Here is a 20,955-nt window from a genome sequence, read left to right as displayed (position 1 = left end):
GCTGTCAAATTAGGATTTGCCAGGATGTACAAAAATATCTTTGAATCCACAAGAAAGGATGGGCAATTTAATTTCTGTATTTTGGCATGGGAGAACGCATTTACCATACAGACTCTCAAACAGTTGTGTTGTTAGATGCTTTTGTCTTTGCATTCCATTGGTTCCTTTTGTCACATCATTAGCTCAGTCTATTTTGTTTGCATGTGCTTCTGTCTGTTTCCCTGCACACATTTCTCTTCGGGCTATGTGAAAAACTCTTAAGGATGACGTTTCCATTTCCAACCACCCCTCCATTCCCCCCTCCCATACACACAGTTGCAGAAAGAAGAGGAGGCGAAATTGAAAGATGGCCTGTCAGTGAGCTAATCAGACTGACAGATTGCTCTCAGCTAAAATATTAAAGGCGATTCTGCAATAATGTCAGGAGAAAGGGAAGATAGTCCTCTACCATTAGCAAAGCTTTCCATATCCCAGTTGCTATGGCTGTGCTTTTCCAGCCATATTGAACAAGAGTTATATTTTAAGCCCAAGAATCTATCATTGGGCGGAAAAGGAAAACATTGACCTGAACTTCAGAGATATTTCAATCTGGAGCCAACCTTCCCCTCCCAAATTCACCGTTTCAATCCCCAATGGGACATATTGCATGTCGAACTCAAGCTGAAAATGTACCTTAAAATCATATGGTGAGTTATACCTCCAATGTCTCTGTGTTCTCTTATGTATGTTTACATATAACTAGGTATCTGAAACATAGCTCTCAACTTTTCCCTTTTCTTGCGAGGAATCCTATTCAGAATAAGGGAATTTCCCCTTTAAAAAGGGGTAAAATTTACAGCTATGATCTGAAGAAGTGTGCATGCACACGAAAGCTTACACCCAGAACAAACATAGTTGGTCTCTAAGGTGCTACTGGACAATTTTTTAATTTTTTAATTTATTTTGACTGCGTCACTGCATCAGTCCAACACAGCTACCTACCTGAATCTAGATACATATAACTACCGGTAATTCTTGTTAGAAATGATACTATTATTTACTTCATTGTTGCTTTATTAGGTCTCTCTCCTGCCATTCTTCCCAAATGACAAAGCAAAAACAATACCCCAACACATTTTAAATGAAATTTTCTTTTTTTGTTTTTAAAAATAATAATAATAGCTAAAACCATTTGAAACAATAAGAACAGCTTTTTTTAAAAAAGGTGCATATTCTCACAGCTAAAATGTTGCTAGATACCAGAGTCTGGCTGGAAAAGGAAGGGTGGTGGACAATGACTGCCCAAGAGCCCCCCAGGACATGGAAGAGGAAGACTTAGACCCGAATCATGTTGGTGGGACATTGGGGAACAGTCTGGAGAAGGGAGGAACTGGAAGGTGCTAGAAGCAGGCAGTTTGAGTGATCAAGCAGGGTCAGAGGAAGGAGGCCCTTTCAGGATAGGACTAGAGGCTGATAGTCACAGTGTGAGTGGAGAATCAGACAGAGAGGAGTCAGAGGTGGCCCTTGGTCCCCAGAAACAGGACAGTCCCAGAGGAGCAGCCCAACCTCTCACTGCAGTCTCTGTCTGTTTCCCTGCACACATTTCTAGGATCTAGAACGAGGCGCTAGAGGGGAAGAGTGGAGCCAGTGGCCAGTTTCAGCAACATTTCCAGCTGGATTAAAGTGAGCCAGAAGAACTCTGCTGTGTCATTTCTTTCTGTGAATAAAAGCTACTTGCATTTCTTGCCTCACGTTCTGCCCTGCCCTGGGGATGACCTGTGCAGTAAAAGTTTCAGCAGTCAGGTGCCTCCGGAACTGAATAATGAGGGAGGGAGATGCAGCTCGCCAGGGAGGACATTTGACAAAAGAGGATCTGCCACTGAGATGGACCTGTCAGTGCCAACTAGCATCGTCACCACCAACCAAGCCTCATTTTTTTCATTTTTGGGCCTGAGATGGTTGAAATTCACATTACAAAACTTTGAGTTTCAGAAGTAAGATCCATTGGGTTCAATGTGACGTACTTCCAAAATGAGAGGACACAGGATTGCAGCCTAGCTTTAGGAATATGGACCAAGAAGAAAATCTTCAAAGTATATAACCCCCCCCCCCAAGGAATAACATGGAAAAATACATTTCTAATGACTTATCGTTTTAAGCTTTGAACTTCTACAGCAGGATTTCACAAACCTGGGTCTCCAGATATTTTTGGACTACAACTCCCATTTATCCCTATCTAGCAGGTTCATGGATGATGGGAATTGTAGTCCCAAAACAGCTGGAGATCCGAGTTTGGGAAACCCTGTTCTAGAAAATCTCTTTATTTACATGAGTGGTGCTACAACATATGCTACTTCAGAAACCCCCAAAAGGGAATGAGCTAAAAAGTCATTCTGTATGTAATATGACCCAATCACCTTTCGGGTTGTTTCTGGGTTTAATTCTGGTTAATTTCAAGGCATCTATTTTCTGAAAGGTATGGAACTTGCAAATAATTATGGCTGTTATTTCATTTTTGAGTGCATATGGAAAATCATAATTTTCATGAGTGAAAGCAACATTCGGCAAATACATGTGCATCAATGTTTTGAAAATGAATTACATCTTGTCTCATTGTTTCTACTTAGCAAGAGAATAATTAGGCTGTGCCTGCCTCATCAGTATTCACAAGTTTGTTCAGCTGGCTTTAGTTCACTCACATTGCAGGCTTGTTCATTCACATTATATTAATTCTGAACCCCATAACATGCATTCACAATGAGGCCATCTTGCAAAGCTACTATGGAGGTATGTAAGGATTTTTAATTGCATCACCCTTTGCCAATGATCCCAGGGTATCAAAATGATACAATACGATGCATGGTTAGAACAAGCCAAACAGCAATGAAATAATAAACAAAACAATGCAAAATGGTTTCTCAGAAGAAGTAAAATATTGAAGAGTTCTGGAAACATAAACCAGTATTTTCCTGGAGCTTAAAAAAACTAGTAAAGAAGATGCCCAACGAGCTTTCCTGGAGAGGGAGAATCATCACAGCAAGGAGGCCAAAGCTGAAAATGCATTTTTTCCTGGTCATTGCCCTCTTCACCTCAGACTTTTCCAGAGGCACCTGGAAAACAGAATCAGTAAAATGATATATGTGTACGGATGGGTGAATATGTCCATTCTGGTTTCTCTCAGTTTCTCATTTTTCCAGTCTTAAATTTGCTTCTCCACATCAAGGTTTTTTTATAGGTCCTAATCTATCCCAACATACACATTTTCCTAATAGAAAGCAGTTCACTAATATATGCATTTATATGCCCATTTTTCCTGTGGTATATACATTTTTCTACACATTACTTTTACTGTGTTCTCAGTCACATATTGTTCCAGGAAGTGGAATATTAGGTAAGTTGTATTTAAATGTGGTAAAGGCAAACCTTATGAAAGGTCTATTGTGTGTCTGTTGTGTCTGGAGCCATACTCTGGCAACTCTGCCCCCTCCCCAATATGTCTTGCCAATAACACTCTTAGTCAGAAATTTCCCTGTCAATAATTATTTTTGATATCCTGCTTCCCTTCAGCTCATATTGATTTTCATCCTTATACTTCCATGGGCAATCTTTTAAAAAAAAATCAAAAAAAAAATCCAGAATGCTGAACTATGTCAGACGTCTGTTCTTCTCTCTTCCATCGGGTACAAGTTCAAAGGCAAATCTGAAAAGGAAACTTCTCTTTCAGGGTTTCTGTGTGATGCCATGAAAAGGTAAACACTGATTCACGCCCCAACTGTGTAGTAAAAAAATGTGCTCCTTTATGTCTGGGATGAACCCTGCAGACATATGTTTATCCTAAAGAATAGCATGGGAAGCAGATAACAACTATCCACGTGAGAGATAATGGCAAAAAGCTAAAGGTATCCCAAATGGGCATTGAACAGGGCACAAGGAACCATTAGAGAACACACAGCAATATACAATAGAGTGTGTGCAGTATATATGGGATGAATACAGTCAGAAGTCACTTTTGTCTGATGAGACAGGTTGCTGGGAGGTTTGACATCACCAAAAAAAGGGTCTTTTAGCAAAAAGCCATCCACAGACACCATAAGAGTGCTCTTGCCGAGCTGAAAAAGACAGGGAGCCTTCCTGCTGAATGTTAACGACAATCCCATTGACAGGCTGATATTCACTTCAACAGCAGGCAGCAGTAGATGGATTGATGAGTCAAACCGTTTCAGTTGACACAATCCTTAGCGTGCAGTCATAATCAGGGCTGTGGAACAGCCTACCCGATTTTACACTGATGCAGCCGGAGAGGTTTCTCTGCACTTCTCTGAAAAGGAACTTTGTTGTCCTATCGTTCTTGAAACATCGCCCTCTGACTGGTGACATGATTTCGCTTATTTTCTGAGACATTTAGGGACAGGAGCAACAATATTGAACAATACCAAAGCTATATTTTTGACTCTGCCTCAAAGAGAGGTGTCATATTCAATGGGTGCCGAGCAGTCTGTTTTCAGAGTGCAGACAAGACTTAAATCTAGTCAGAGAAGCATTTCTAAACCTTTTGAGATTTACAGCTGACTCTTTGCCTAACACATTTCTCAGCTGCTTTCTTTCACAGTTTTAGGGACATGATTTGGTTTTGATCACAAAGACTGATCTTTTCTATTTAATTAACTGTTTCTTGAAAACTAAAAAGCTGCTCTTTTATTTATGTATTATTTCTTATGACATTTCCATGCTGCTTTTCCCCAAACATGACACCAGCTAACTTGTATTATAATAAAAACAATAACTTAAAACAAGCAATGCTGTATGGGTGCATCCTGAGTTATATCCTTTTGGAAACAATGGGGGAAATCAGTCATAACTTGAGACCTATTGATTCTATTGGAAGCTTAGGCTGTGTTCAGACGCCTATTTACTGTGCTCCCACAGTGTTTCCAGGGCTGGGTTTTTAATCTATGTTCACAGGATATTATCCGGAATGCCTATCTATCTTGTACTCTGTTGTGAAATACTACTGTTTGACAGGTTGTTTTTCATACCAGCTTCACACCAGCTGAAGTCCTGAAGCTTTCCTAATTCATCTCCAGCCTAGGTGTGAACACCTTTGCATGGAATAAAGACATCCCTGTACCTCAAGGTCCCCTGGTGTGTATGCAAACTGAAACACATCTACACTAATTACCGGGTTGATGTGAACAGCTGGGGGAAAGAGTTGTGAAACAAACAAAGGTGGTACTTTGTTACCCTCTAAGACAGTAATCTGAATACAGTACATCCTAAATTTAACCAACTTCAGTCGGGATGCACCTCACAGAAATTCTAACTAGAGCAGTCAGTAAGAACAATAAATCAATGAAACTGTCGCCAATTAGAACTTTTAAAAGCTGGGCAATGGGGGAAAAAGCCAGTGTCACATTTCTTACTGTTATGACCATTCATTCACAGCCTCTGCCATGAGAGAGAGAGAGAGAGAGAGAGAGAGAGAGAGAGAGAGAGAGAGAGAGAGAGAGAGAGAGAGATTCAGCGAAGCAATCCAAGTTGCAACATATGGATCGACTATTTTAAGAATATATAAAACATGATTTTCAATGTAGCGAACTACTCTTGATTGCAAATGAATCTGAAACAACAAAAACAGCAACATCAACAACCTACAATTTATTTATAGCAGGCAGATTGTGATCTACCGGTAGAGCACTGGACGCCTGTGGTAGATCACTGGTAGATCATTGGCTCCCCCCAGGTGGTGCTGTGGTTAAACCACAGAGCCTAGGGCTTGCTGATCAGAAGGTCGGCGGTTCGAATCCCTGTGACGGGGTGAGCTCCCGTTGTTTGGTCCCAGCTCCTGCCAACCTAGCAGTTCGAAAGCACGTCAAAATGCAAGTAGATAAATAGGAACTGCTACAGCGGGAAGGTAAACGGCGTTTCCATGTGCTGCTCTGGTTTGCCAGAAGCGGCTTTGTCATGCTGGCCACATGACCCAGAAGCTATACGCCGGCTCCCTCGGCCAATAATGCGAGATGAGCGCGCAACCCCAGAGTCGGTCACAACTGGACCTAATGGTCAGGGGTCCCTTTACCTTTTAAAGAAGCTGAACAACCGTGGCTCCCCTAAAAAAAAAGCTCAACATTTTACCTTCTCCCTGAAAAAACTCAACAACTTTGACCCGAACCCCCCCCCCCAAAAGGGGGTAGATCACTGCCAGTTTTTAACTTTGTGAGTAGATCGCAGTCTCTTGGGAGTTGGCCAGCCCTGATTTATAGCATTTAACTCACTAGGTGTGAGCTAGCGAACCTAAGAGGCTCCCAGAAATGGCTTTCATACAATCAATTAAATTAAGATAGTTCCTGCCTGTAGTCTTACAATATAAAATACATGACACAAAAGAAGCATGGGATAGGGTGGGAAGAGGAAGGGGGAAAGCCTCAAGAATGATTATTAGATGGGCAGAGCCAGAAAAACAAGGAGTAGGCAAGAAATAAGCCAGGGCCACAATTTTGTAGTCACAAACACATTCATATTGGTTTGGGATTCTGTTAATTCAAGGCATTTATTTAGACCACACTGTTCATTTTCTCCTGCCAAAGTTTGTATTAATTAAGGTGACCCTCGGTCAGCCCATTCAGTGTGTTTTGATTCTTATTTCCTGTTTCTGGTTGCACTGTAGAATTTTGGTTCAGTGAAAATGTGCAACTGTGATATTTCTGAATATTAAGACAGATTATAGATATACTGGGGATATAGTCAAAACACTGACGGTGCAGTCAAGACCTCCATGCTTATGGCTGTTCCTGTTATGCTGAGCATGCAATGATGTATGAAGCCACAACACAGCCACTGAAGGCTTTATGGCAGGCTTCCTCAAACTCGGCCCTCCAGATCTTTTTGGCCTACTACTCCCATGATCCCTAGCTAGCAGGACCAGTGGTCAGGGATAATGGGAATTGTAGTCTCAAAACATCTGGAGGGCCGAGTTTGAGGAAGCCTGCTTTATGGTCTTCCCACTGGAACATGCCATGACCCAGATCAATGCATGCTATTATGCGCAGGACTGTCTGATGTGCTAGGTGCCCTGACTATAGGAGCGGTCGCCATAAATGCTGGGCACCCAGCCAGTTGGAGAGGAGCAAGTCTTCTGGGAACATGAGCCCTGGATGAGGGCAAAGGATCAGTCTGCCATCTTGCTCTCGCAGTGGCACTGGTGGCTGGCGAGGCAGAGTTTTTGACCTGGCTTCCCAATGTACAACTGCTGGTTACCAAAAGGGGAAAGGCAGAGAAAAGACATGGCGTGGGTGCAATCAGATACTCCCACCACTGCACCTGCACCATGCCAAACTGCCTCTTGATAACTGGCATGATGCATGCGATTAGGAATCCTGGTAAGCAGTGCCATGGCACCTACCCATCTGGCATCTGCTGTGCAGAGGCCTGCCAGATGCCTATGGAAGCCTAAGGGCAACTGAGTTCTTCCCAGAATGTTTCCAAACACAATTCAAAGAGTTGGTGCTGACCTTTAAAGCCCTAAGAGAGCCAGTGTGGTGTAGTGGTTAAGAGCGGTGGACTCGTAATCTGGTGAACCGGGTTCACTTCCCTGCAGCTGCTGGGTGACCTTGGGCTAGTCACACTTCTTTGAAGTCTCTCAGCCTCACTCACCTCACAGAGTGTTTGTTGTGGGGGAGGAAGGGAAAGGAGATTGTTAGCCGCTTTGAGACTCCTTCCGGTAGTGATAAAGCGGGATATCAAATCCAAACTCTTCTTCTTCTTTTAAGCGGCTTTGGCCTACGTACCTGAAGGAGCATCTCAACCCACATTGTTCCCCCCGGACACTGAGGTCCAGCTCCGAGGGCCTTCACTGCGAGAAGTGAGATTACAGGGAAACCAGGCAGAGCGCCTTCTTGGTAGTCGCGTCCTCCCATCAAATGTCAAGGAAATAAACAACTCTCCTACTTTTAGAAGGCACCTGAAGGCAGCTGTGTATAGAGAAGTTTTTAATGTTCGTTGTCCTACTGTGATTTATTGGAAGTTGCCCAGAGTGGCTGGGGTAAGCCAGTCAGATGGATGACATATATATACGGTACACACACACACACACACACACACACACACACACACACACACACACAAAGGGATCCAGGTTATTAGATAAGTTGTATTGCTGTGGGTTAAACCACTGAGCCTAGGGCTTGCTGATCAGAAGTTCGGCGGTTTGAATCCCTGTGATGGGGTGAACTCCCGTTGCTTGGTCCCAGCTCCTGCCAACCTAGCAGTTCGAAAGCACGTCAAAATGCAAGTAGATAAATAGGAACCACTACAGCGGGAAGGAAATGGCATTTCCGTGTGCTGCTCTGGTTTGCCAGAAGCGGCTTTGTCATGCTGGCCACATGACCTGGAAGCTATACGCCGGCTCCCTCGGCCAATTATGCGAGATGAGCGCGCAACCCCAGAGTCGGTCACGGCTGGACCTAATGGTCAGGGGTCCCTTTACCTTTATATATATATACACACACACGGGTGGCGCGCTGTGGTCTAAACCAGTGGTCATCAACCCCCAGGCCATGGACCGGTACCAGTCCGTGGATCAATTGGTACCGGGCCGCCCAAGGAACATTAAATACAATTAAATTAAAATTATTAAATCAAAACAATCTAAATAAAATATAAATAATCAACGCCCCCCCCCTCAGCGGGCCGCAGTAAAATTACCAAACGTTGACTGGTCCACGGCGATAAAAAGGTTGGGGAGCACTGGTCTAAACCACTGAGCCTAGGGCATGTAGATCAGAAGGTCAGCGGTTCGAATCCCCGCTACGGGTTGAGCTCCTGTTGCTCGGTCCCAGCTCCTGCCAACCTAGCAGTTCGAAAGCACCCCAAAAAGTGCAAGTAAATAAAGAGGTACCGCTTCGGTGGGAAGAACTGTCTGCGGACAAATGTCAGCTCCCTCAACCAGTAAAGTGAGATGTGCACCACAACTCCAGAGTCATTAGCGACTGGACTTAACTGTCAGGGGTCCTTTACCTTTTACACACACTTGTTACTTCCAACAACTTGCTTTCACAGGGTCCTGCCTCCAACAGTGTAGGCTGAACATAACAATAGTGGCTAGTAGCCACCCAATACCTCCTCCATGTATTTATCTTTTAATGTCTTTTGGAAAGCAATCCAAGTTGATGGGCCATCATTACTTCTTGTGTGAGAAAATTCCATAATTCCATCGTTTAACTATGCTCATCTCATTCATACCTATCCAAGTCCCTTAGCTGTCACTCAGCAACAAAGGCCATCATTGCAGAGCAGCAGCAGCAGGGAGGACTGGGAAGTAATGAGAAGACTGGTAAAGCAGTGTGTGTGTGTGTGTGTGTGTGTGTGTGTGTGTGTGTGGAGAGAGAGAGAGAGAGAGAGAGAGAGAGAGAGAGAGAGAGAGAGAGAGAGAGAGAGAGGTTTGCTCCATTTCAGCTACATGGGGCAAAGTAGATGGCAGCTTACAACGTAAAAAAGAAAAGAAAAAGAATTTTAAAAATCTAGGTCATATGTTTGCAGAGGAAAGGGGAAGATTAAATTACAATTTGGACCTATCATGCAGCATTAATAAAGAAAAAGACAATGGCTCACAAGTGTTGTACGTCACCGCCACTTCAGCTAATTTAAAAATCTTTTAACAGTTTCATTATTCTCTCTGTGCGGCCAAGTGCTATAGAAGTGTTTGATTTTACTGAACGTAATGAGAATGCCATAAAAAAGAGAGCGCCTGATATAAGAAACATTCCATTTTACACTAAATCAAAAGGTCACAAGGGGCTTTTGTTACCAAACAAACCTCATCAGTGCAGTTCATTAATACAATTAGACAAAGTGCATTCTCCAATTTCGGATATCTATTTACTCGGAGGCACTTTCTGCCTTACTTAATCAAATTTAACATGGGAGGATTTTGTTCCCAGCTATAGAATGTAAATTAAATGGAAAGGATCTATGAAAAAGTCCATTATTTTATCAGCTTAATTTTTATATATGATGCTACTCAAGCAATAGTTAATTAAAGAGAGCTTGCAATGAAAATGACGCATTTGGCTATTGCTCTGGCTTTCAAAATGTCTGTCTTTGGGAAAGGCATTGACTAGTCTGGAGAGCAACATCAGTTGGCATGGAGTCCTGGTCAGATTTACTGGGCCTTATCAGTTCCCCAACTGAATTGAGACTCCTAGAGGGAAGCCTGCAGAATACACAATAATCCGTGTGTTGTAGGAAATGATGATGATGATGATTCAAGGAAGCTTGTCTGCCATTGCTATCCTTTTCCTTGACAGCCCCCTTATCTCCAGGGGAATGCTTCTGGAGTATAGTTCAGTGCCTGTGTGTGGAATTTTGGTGTTCCTATGGAATTTCTTGCAAGCAGGAGCTGAGCTGCCCATTCAGTTCAATTGGACCCCTAATCTTCACACAATTTGCTGTTACATTTCCCCAATGAAAATAGGGACATCCTATTCCATACCCTCCAACATTTCTCCAATGGAAATAGAGACGTTTTAAGGAAAAGCAGGACATTCTGGGCTCAAATCGTAAAAGCAGGACAGCTTCTGTAAATCCAGGACTGTCTCTGGAAAATAGGGACACTTGGAGGGTCCGATACACAAGGATACTTAATTACACATTATAGGGAGATGTAATGGGAATGCCACAGGGGTGTACTGACCCGAGTGGTGCTGCGGTCTAAACCACTGAGTCTCTTGGGCTTGTTGATCGGAAGGTCGGCGGTTTGAATCCGCATGGCGGAGTGAGCTCCCATTGCTCCGTCCCAGCTCCTGCCAACCTAGCAGTTCGAAAGCATGCCAGTACAAGTACATACCGCTGTGGTGGGAAGGTAAATGGTGTTTCTGTGCGCTCTGGTTTCCGACACATGGTCCTGTTCATAGGTGCCAACTCCCAGATTGAAAAATCCGGGATTGGCAGCAGCGCGGCACCGGAAGTCACGCTGCGGCCATTTTGGCTTCTATGCATGCTCTGCCCATTTCCAAAATGGCCGCAGCGCCAGAAATCACTTCTGTGCATGTCCAGAGACTCCAGACATGCACAGAAGGAGCCTCCCCGAGCCAGTAAGAATCCGGGGGATTTATGGGGTTTAAAAAAAATCTGGGCTGCCACCGGGAAACGGCTGGAAAAACGGGGGTTTCCCAGGGAATACGGGAGACTTGGCAGCTATGGTCCTGTTGCACCAGAAGCGGTTTAGTCATACTGGCCACATGACCCGGAAAGCTGTCTGTGGCCTGAAAGCGAGATGAGTGCCACAACCCCATACTCGCTTTTAACTGGACTTTAACTGTTCTCCAAATAAATGGAGATATAAGAAAATAAGGATGAGGACCACGTCAGAAGGGGAGGAGACGGGCTCTGAGAAGTCTCAGTATTAAAATCTGCAGGAAAAATTGAGAAGGTGGGAGGCACATTTACACACTTCCTACAACAAATAGGAAATGAGGTAAATAGTTTCAGATCAGCCCTAAAATTATGTATCAAGAAAAAAAATGAAATCCTAAGTCAGAGCTCTAATATTTTTAACGTGTCATCCTAAACATTCAGTTGCTTTGGGTGGAGGGGAGAGGATACATTCTCAGATCTGGGAAGAAAGGAGGAGGAGTTATTGTTTGCAGTTGTTAATTTAATTGGGTGAATCTTATGGTAAGTAAATTGGCAAAGCTAAATGAATATTCATTAGTTACTGTGTAATGCCTGCAGAAACACTAATGCAAAATAAACTGAATGACCCTTTCACCACATTCAAAGAATTCTGCCTAGGACAGTGGAATGCAAGAGGTTAAAGACTGACATGTTCTTTTTTTCAAGGGAACAGCAGAAAACAATGCATTTCTATTGTGCACACAAATGAATAACACAGTTTAGCAGAGAACAGCCAGACTCACTAATGAAAAATGCAAATGCAGTATTTATGAGTTATTCATGAAGTTCCTTAGTCTGCATTTCACTTTTCTTTTCTTTTTTAAGTATTTAGCTCTTCTGAAAATACAGCTTCGGCATACATGATTCAAAAAGCTGACTGTTGAATGTCAGAAATAATAATTTAGAACAATGGTTTTCTAATTTTCTGACTTAAGGGGATATTTTATATCTTGGCTTATCTGCCAAGGAGCATCATGACATCTGCCATGAAATTCCTGCATGCTGCAAAGTATGATGGGAAATATTTTAGGGGGCAACACGTGTAGTTCTTCAATAGCTTAGTCAGTGATACTCTTAATCTCAAGGTTGTGGGTTTTGTTGGAGATTCATTCCCTGTGCGCAGTCATGGGTTTATTGTCTATCACATGACAGTATGTGTTTTGTTTCCACAGGAATGGGATGTGACGTAGACGGGATGTTTGTCTTACTGTGTTCCATGAAGTGGGACTATTGTCCTTTGTTCTTTCTCTTTGCTGCCTGATGCTAGAGAGAGAGGGATCCATGTTGCAGTGCTCTATGTGTGTTTATATGTACAGTAAATAAAGTAGATTAGCCAAAATTCTGTGCTACTGAGTTCTGTTACACAACTGCACAAACTGTGTGGATCCCAAGTGTGCTGATGTCTTCTGGCATCAGTTGCTGTGATGTTCGGGCTGAGAAATGCTTTTGAAGCCCCCGAACGATCGCCCAGGAGGGAGGGAACATGCTAGTAAGGCATGTGTCTCTGCCAAGGTTCTACTCATGTGTAGGACATCCTGACAGGTTTGAGCCCCATGTTGGGCAAAAGATTCCTGCATTGCAGGGGGTTGGACTAGGTGACCCTTGTGGTCCTTTCCAACTCTACAGTTCTATGACTCCAATCTCAGAGATAACATAGTGTATGTGGGGCTGTCCATGGACTGCAAAAAGATCAAACCTATCCATTCGGAAGGAAATCAGCCCCGAGTGCTCACTGGAAGGACAGGTCCTGAAGCTGAGGCTCCAATACTTTGGCCACCTCATGAGAAGAGAAGACTCCCTGGAAAAGATCCTGATGTTGGGAAAGATTGAAGGCACAAGGAGAAGGGGACAACAGAGGATGAGATGGTTGGGCAGTGTTCTCGAAGCTACGAACATGAGTCTGACCAAACTGTGGGAGGCAGTGGAAGACAGGAGTGCCTGGCGTGCTCTGGTCCATGGGGTCACGAAGAGTCGGATATGACTAAATGATGAAACAACAGCAACATGTGGGGGTGTTGACTTTTCCTGCTGGGTCTCAGAATAAACACTCAGAAAATGCCTGGAGTTTTTCTGCACTGAGCACTGAAGAGAAATGAATTGTGGAGAAGAAAATGTTTTTGCCATTGCTCATCTTCTCATTGAGGCTCGCCCGATTGACTGTGGAGGAACTTCAGTTTCAGATCTCCAGCTTATGATATTATGTTTGAATTCATACTGAATCTGGTCTTCCTTGAGAAAAATTGCAATGAGTTCTTGCTCAGGCAAGAATATCAGTAGGAATTTCAACCGAAAAAAAGTGATATGTTGTGTTCCTCCCCCGTGTCTCTTAAATCATAATTTTAAATTATCAAGAGAAATATATGTTCCCAATTTTTATGGCATTAGCATAGGTGAGTTAATGGGAGAGTTAAACACTTTACTTCTACCCACTAATTATGCCTCAAATGGCTCCATACTGAGCCAATTTCATCTGGCACTATAGGATTCAATAATCCAGAGTCTGAGGGGGTTGTCTAAGGGGAAAGGTTTTAAAGACTTTTTAAAGTCCATTGTTATTTTCTGTTGTTTGTTTGTTGCTGTTGTTGTTTTGTGAATGGGGGATCAGGATTAATGGTGTTTGGAAAATATGCATGTATCAGCAGGCTTGAAGCCCTCAAGTTTTCTTGAGTCCTTTTTAATACTCATATAATTTTTTAAAAAATAAAATATAACATTTAAAATCCACCTCCCACTGAAGTTACTTCAGGTGTGGTGGTAGTGGGACTCCTAACACACAGGACAAATCAACGTAGTAAGCTCTGGGTAAGCTTCATCTACCCCACATCTTTAGTTCTTCCCACCTCCCAAACAACTTTAAATATGCCTAGCAAAAAAAAATACTATTTGTCTGCAAATTTTTCAGATTTCTTACTCAAAGACAACTCTTTCATATCAGCATTTTAAAGACCAATTAACCTCAAACACATGGGGATTAATATATTCTCATATTTAGAATATATTTGTAATTTGGCAGATTTTAAACACTTTTGGGGGTAGAGTTCTATGCCTTCAGATTTTATCTACTTCTGTCAAAAGGGGAAAAGTTAAAGTCATTCTTTTTTTTATATACCCCAATAGTTTGGGTGATAGCTGAAACTGTAATGGCTGAATTTATATGAAAACTGTTGCAGCTAACTTTTTGAAAGTTATTAGGACTCATACCTTTAGAAGAGGCATTTTCTTGCCTGCAAATTTCAACCAATTCTGCCCAAGAATAAAACAAAATGTTATGGACAATTCCTTTATTGACGAAAATAAAATTATAGAGGTGCCCAGTATAAAAGCCTCTGGACCTAATTGCCTGTAACTTGGCTGGATTTAGTCACAATATATAAGCTTCAATGCTTGCAAATTTCATCCACTTCTTTCAGAAGGGGGGAAATGCCATTTTTTTTAAATTTCCCAATAGTAAGTGGTGGTGGTGTACAAAGTAGACTTAGACCCCTGAGCCAAATTGGGAAGTCCAGCTTGCTCTAAACTGAATCAGGGTGCTTTACAAAGAACTTTTTATACCAGCCTCCTAGCTTTTCAAAATAAGGAAGATCTCAACAGCAGCTATTTTGCCCTGCTTTGTTGCACTGTAACTCACTAGTTTTCTCTCAGTCTTCTTTGCAAACTACTCACATTTTCTTATATTTCATTCTTATTGTATTTATTTTATAGAAGAGGTTCTATAACCTCTTATAGAAGTGGTTCTATTGCCTGCACAGGCCTTTCCTTTTAGGCTTAAATTACCCTGCAGTTTATCAGTACGCCATACTTTTAAGTTCCAGTGGCAGTTTGAGTTTTCTTTCTCCACTGTCATGCAGTTTATAAATGGATAAATTGATCCCCCCCCCTTTCCTGACTTGGAAAATATATTTGCTCCTTTGCCGAGGCAGCGAGTTTAGTCTCCTGCTGGTGGAATCTAAAATCTTTTGAAAATGCAGGGTTATTAATGAAAGTGCTAAGGCAACCTTCACACTAATAGCCTGAGGGCACTTATCCAATAACTCAGATACATCAATACTTTAAAGAATTTCTCCCTTGATTTGATTATGGCATCCTCTAAATACATTCTTATCTATCTATCATCTATCTATCTATCCTATATCCATTGATCTTCCATGCACTATGCTTTCAAGGTATATCTAGATAAGTGCTGCGTGTCTTGGCAATAAGTGGCCTTTTTTTTTTTTTGCAAAAGGTATGGTTTTTGCTTTGAGAATAAAAACAACTGCTATTTGCCATGCTCTGAAAATAATTTGCACAAGACTCTTCCCTCCTCTCTTTCTTACTGCCAGTGGTACCAAGAATGACAAATATATTTTATGTAGTATAATGGTCAAGAACAACCAAACCTTACTCAAAGACTAAATAAAAACCTCCACAATCTTCTCCGAAACCCTATTTCTTTCTGGTAGTCATACCTGTTGATTTGGTTCAATTTAGCAGAATTCCAGGCCACGTATATTCCTGCGTATAAGACTACTTTATAACCCAGGAAAATATTCTCAAAAGTTGGGGGTCGTCTTATACGCCAGGTCGTATTTCTTATACGGCGAGTATATCCCAAACTCTATATTTCAACTGGAAACGTTAGGGGTCGTCTTATACGACCAGTCATCTTATACACCGGAATATACGGGTATGTGGCCTTTGATATAAGCTGCAGCTCACAAATGGTAGCCTTACAATGTACGTTACTTTCCTGTTCTCCAAACCAACAATTCAGCCTAAACATCTTGGCCAGTGGTGATGCTCCTTAAGGCTGTGACTATCAGCTAACATTTTCAAATGTTTCTAAGAAAACATAGTTCCAGAACACCAACAGATGAGCAGTCAAGTCATGAGGCTCTTACTTTGTCACAAATGCTTCAGACATGTGCATTATATATCATGGCTGAAGCTAGACAGACAGCCGCAAACAGAGAAATTCCATGGTAGTGAACTGTGGTTTATGTAGAGCAGCCTGAAGTTTCAATGAAAATAAACTTCCTTTTCCTACCTCACATTTTAATAGGTTAGTGGTTAAGCATTTGCTTTTCTTACAGAATGTCCCTGGATTAATCCCCAGAATTTCCACTTAAAAAGGATCAGGTACAGATAGCAATGATGAGAAATAACTTTGACCCCTAGAGATGCCCTGCCAGCCAGAGTAAGGAATATTTGGCAGCATGCACAGAGAGGAATCTCATACCCCCCAACATTTCTCCAATGAAAATAGGGGTGTCCATATGCCTTATGCCAGGCAGAACAATGTCAGCTGTTGAGGAGAGAAACTATTCAGTTGCGTGTTCAGACCCAGAGACCTCCCCCCTTTAATAAATTCACACTTGTCTCAAATTTTAGTTTGGTTTTTGGCAGAATTTAGGCCACAACATTATTATTGAAAGTGAGTGGTTGCAAAGGCTATGGTTCGACTAGCTCCCTGCACCCTTGCAGGTAGCGCTGACCCAGGGCACCAACATAGGTCAGCCAAGGGTGAACACCTGGATAGGCGAAAAGCCTGGAACAGACTATGTCCGCCACCCAGATGTCCCCTTGGACTCAGACATGGGCACAACCCAAGGGAACCTCTTTTAGGGAGGACACAATTTTTGGCATTGCCAGGCTGTTCAGTGCTTTATCTCACAGGCAGGTTTTTTCTACTAAGGTGCTAATAATAATAATAATAATAATAATAATAATAATAATAATAATAATAATAATAATTCCCCCAGCCACTCTGGGCGGCTTCCAACAAAACATTAAAATACAGAAATCCATCAAACATTAAAAGCTTCCCTAAACAGGGCTGCCTTAAGATGCCTTCTAAAGGTCTGGTAATTGTTGTTTTCTTTGACCTCTGGTGGGAGGGCACTCCACAGGGTGGGTGCCACTACCGAGAAGGCCCTCTGCCTGGTTCCCTGTAACTTAGCTTCTCGTAGCGAGGGAAGCGCCAGAAGGCCCTCGGCACTGGACCTCAGTGTCTGGGCAGAACGATGGGGAAGGAGACGCTCCTTCAGGTATACTGGACCGAGGCCGTTTAGGGCTTTAAAGGTCAGCACCAACACTTTGAATTGTGCTTGGAAACAAGCCTAGGATAATTCTTTTATAAGACCAGCTGGCCCACCATTGCTTCCACAGGTCCTCTGATTCATTCTAGACTGACTTGCTTCTGTTTTCCTTCCAAGCAAGAGTCAGGCCAGCTAGTCACTCTGTCTGTAGGCTCTCTTACGGACAAATTGAGTAAGTTGCCTGCGCCCTGCCGTCAGATTCCCTGCTTTGAACCTGCTAGAACCTTACAGTCATTTCTTCATATTCAGATGGGGAAAAGTCTGCACCTGACAGACAGTGCATATATCCCTGTCACACAGGATGGAGCTGAACAGGCTATGGTGTGAGTTGTTTATTTTAGTTTTTGGCAGAATGTGCCATGCCAACAGCAATAAGCTATTCACTGTAGCTATCAAGGAAGCTGATGCAAACAGGAGGCATGATATAGATCAGCCTTGTGGGGGGGGCGGACTATATTTTGAAAAAAATATATATATGAATGAATTTCCTATGCCCCACAAATAACCCAGAGATGCATTATTAAGAAAAGGACACCTTCTACTCATGTAAAAACATGCTGATTCCGGGCCGTCCGTGGGCCAGATTGAGAAGGTGATTGGGCCACATCCGGCCCCCGGGCCTTAACTTGGGACCCCTGATATAGATGATGTCCAGTTTAGCAGGCACCTTGGAACACCCTAGGTCCTATATAGAAAGAAAGAAGAGGTAATTGCACAATTCTCTTGTCTTGGAAAGTTCACCAGGTAACTCATCCTATTAGCTTGAAGGACCTGACGTCCCACCTCATAGTTATCCTTGAGCAACAGTGTCTAAAGAATAGATGGACCCCACCTTCTTGCTTTGAACTTTGTAGTACTGACTTGGTTTAATGCAGCTCTGTATGCACACAGTTGTGGAGTACGCAAAGGAAGACCTGGCTTTTTCTTCCCACAGAAAGGGAAGTAATAGCAAGAAAGGCAATTAAAGGTAACAGTGAGATGGGATATTGGGTTGTTTTTGCTTTATGCCAGCAAGATGGCAATTTATCTCAATTTGTGTGACACACAAGACCTGCCAATGAGATAGACAATGGGTTTCTCATCTGGCCTGAAAAAGCCAGGACACAAGATCACAGTCCTCCTGACCACCTTGCGGCCTATGCTAATGTTAAAACTTTCTTTCTGAGGCCTTCAGTCTGCAAAACCTCTCTGGCCAGTGTCCACAGCAGGTCAGAGGGAGGGGAATTGGATGTAGTATGGATGGATGTGGCAAGATCATTCCTCTCTCATTACTTTGAAAATATTTCATGTGCCCAAAGCCTCTTTGAATCCATTTCTTTGAATGACTTGGGTGCTTGATTTGACTTATACTCTTTATAATATCTAACTGCCTTTGAAAACCATGGAATGATTGCTAACTGTCTGTAGATAGTGTGCCTATAAAGACCAAGTTTATGGCATTCTGTTTGTGATTTGCTCACCCTTTATGTCCAATGGAAAAGTGCAATTATTTTCACTATATGTTCAGTGTAACTTGAGCTTCATTTTACTATGAGGATCAGAGAAAGCCAGTGTGGTGTAGTGGTTAAGAGCAGTGGACTCGTAATCTGGTGAACCGGGTTCGCATCCCCACTCCTCCACATGCAGCTGCTGGGTGACCTTGGGCTAGTCACACTTCTCTGAAGTCTCTCAGCCTCACTCACCTCACAGAGTGTTTGTTGTGGGGGAGGAAGGGAAAGGAGATTGTTAGCCGCTTTGAGACTCCTTAAAAAGGTAAATGTATCCCTGACCATTAGGTCCAGTTGCGGACTCTGGGGTTGTGGCGCTCATCTTCCTCTATAAGCCGAGGGAGCCGGCATTTGTCTGCAGACAGCTTCCGGGTCATGTGGCCAGCATGACAAAGCTGCTTCTGGCGAACCAGAGCAGCTTACGGAAATGCCATTTACCTTCCCGCCGGAGTGGTACCTATTTATTTGCATTTTGACGTGTTTTCAAACTGCTAGGTGGGCAGGAGCTGGGACCAACAGGAGCTCACCCCATCACAGGGATTTGAACTGCCAACCTTCTGATCAGCAAGCCCTAGGCTCTGTAGTTTAGACTACAGCACTACCCGTGTCCCTTAGGGACTCCTTAGAGTAGTGATAAAGTGGGATATCAAACCCAAACTACTATTCCTCCTCCTCCTCTTCTTCTTCTTCTTCTTCTTCTTCTTCTTCTTCTTCTTCTTCTTCTCCTCCTCCTCCTCCTCCTCCTCCTCCTCCTCCTCCTCCTTCTTCTTCTTCTTCTTCTTCTTCTTCTTCTTCTTCTTCTTCTTCTTCTTCTTCTTCTTCTCCTCCTCCTCCTCCTCCTCCTCCTCCTCCTCCTCCTCCTCCTCCTTCTTCTTCTTCTTCTTCTTCTGTTTAAGTGGCCAGGCTAAAGTCCTACAGTGCTTTCCCCAATAACAGGAACACTTCATAATTCTACTTTAGACAAAGCCACAAGTGAGTTATAAATGTCTTTGTTCTCAAAGCAAAATCGATTCTACACAGTCCAGCAAATGCTTATTATGTATTCTGCTTATTCTGCAGGGAAGGGAACAAAACCCAGCCCCCCCCCCTTTTCCTATTCTGTTAAAATGTCAGCATGCAGTGTAGCTCATTCGGTCTCAGAGATGGTCCCAAACATGTTTGGTGCCTTAAGGCAGCAAATCCAAATTGTGCCCCCTTTTGTGAGGAAAGCATCACAATAAGCTAAATCATGGACAATTGCCTGACCTTTAACAGGAAGTTCCTTGGGGGGCAAGTGCATGCCTTTGCTTACAAAGGTACATAATGTGCCATGAACATTGTGACGGTGCCACGATTTAAAGCAAAAACGAAGTGGATCCGCAACAAAATGCTGCACTGTGATTTGGCCAGTCAGCCAGGCCCTTTTGAAAGACACTAGATTCAATTCCACTGGTTTTCCAGTCCCCCTTTCAGTTAGCATAGGGGTTAGCACTGTGCACACATGTTGAATGTTGAGAAAGCTGTTTACCGGTAGCTGTACCTTTAATTGGTACTGTGGACTGTTAAGTGGTATTCTTTTTTAAGGGGAAAATGCAATTTTGTTTCCTCTTTTCAAACAGTGTTGAAGTTCAGCACTGTCTTCAAGAACTACTGTCTTCTGGACAGTGGTGGTTTGGGGACTTTGAAATGAGAATACAGCTATCATCTTAATTCAATGCAAATTCTAAAATAAAAGGTGGGGTCTCCTGCATATACAATATATTGAATGGTATACAGGGCATCACAGTCTAGGTCTCAGTTATAGAATTCTGGCAATACCACTGGGAGAAGCAGAAATTGGTCATTTATTTTATATCAGTATGTTTTTCTTGTTTGCAAATCTACCAAAAAATAAAATAAAATCAGGATTAAGGGTTTTCCTCAGGACAATGGAGGGCATTTGTGCTGAGTCCCATTGTTGTAGTGCTGGTGGCACTCAGGAAATGTTTTGCAAGGAGGAGCAAAAATGGGAGGTTGAGGAGGGGCAGTTGGGTGGGGAGTGAGAAATGTTCCCATTTTCATCTAAGGAATGTTGGACAGTATGTTAATGTTGTGCAGATAGTCCAGTACAAATCTGCCTGCAGAAGCATAAACAGAATACAAAAGGTTTACGAAGGGTAGATCCATGCTACTTGTAACACAAAACTGAAACTGAAACTAAAAAGCACAGTGCCTGAGGGCTGGCAAGCCAGGAGAGCCAATACACTTAAATTATTTTTTAAAAA

This window comes from Zootoca vivipara, chromosome 9 (genome assembly GCF_963506605.1).
Source record: "Zootoca vivipara chromosome 9, rZooViv1.1, whole genome shotgun sequence".
Lineage (NCBI taxonomy): Eukaryota > Metazoa > Chordata > Lepidosauria > Squamata > Lacertidae > Zootoca > Zootoca vivipara.
Note: the sequence above shows the minus strand (reverse complement) of the source record.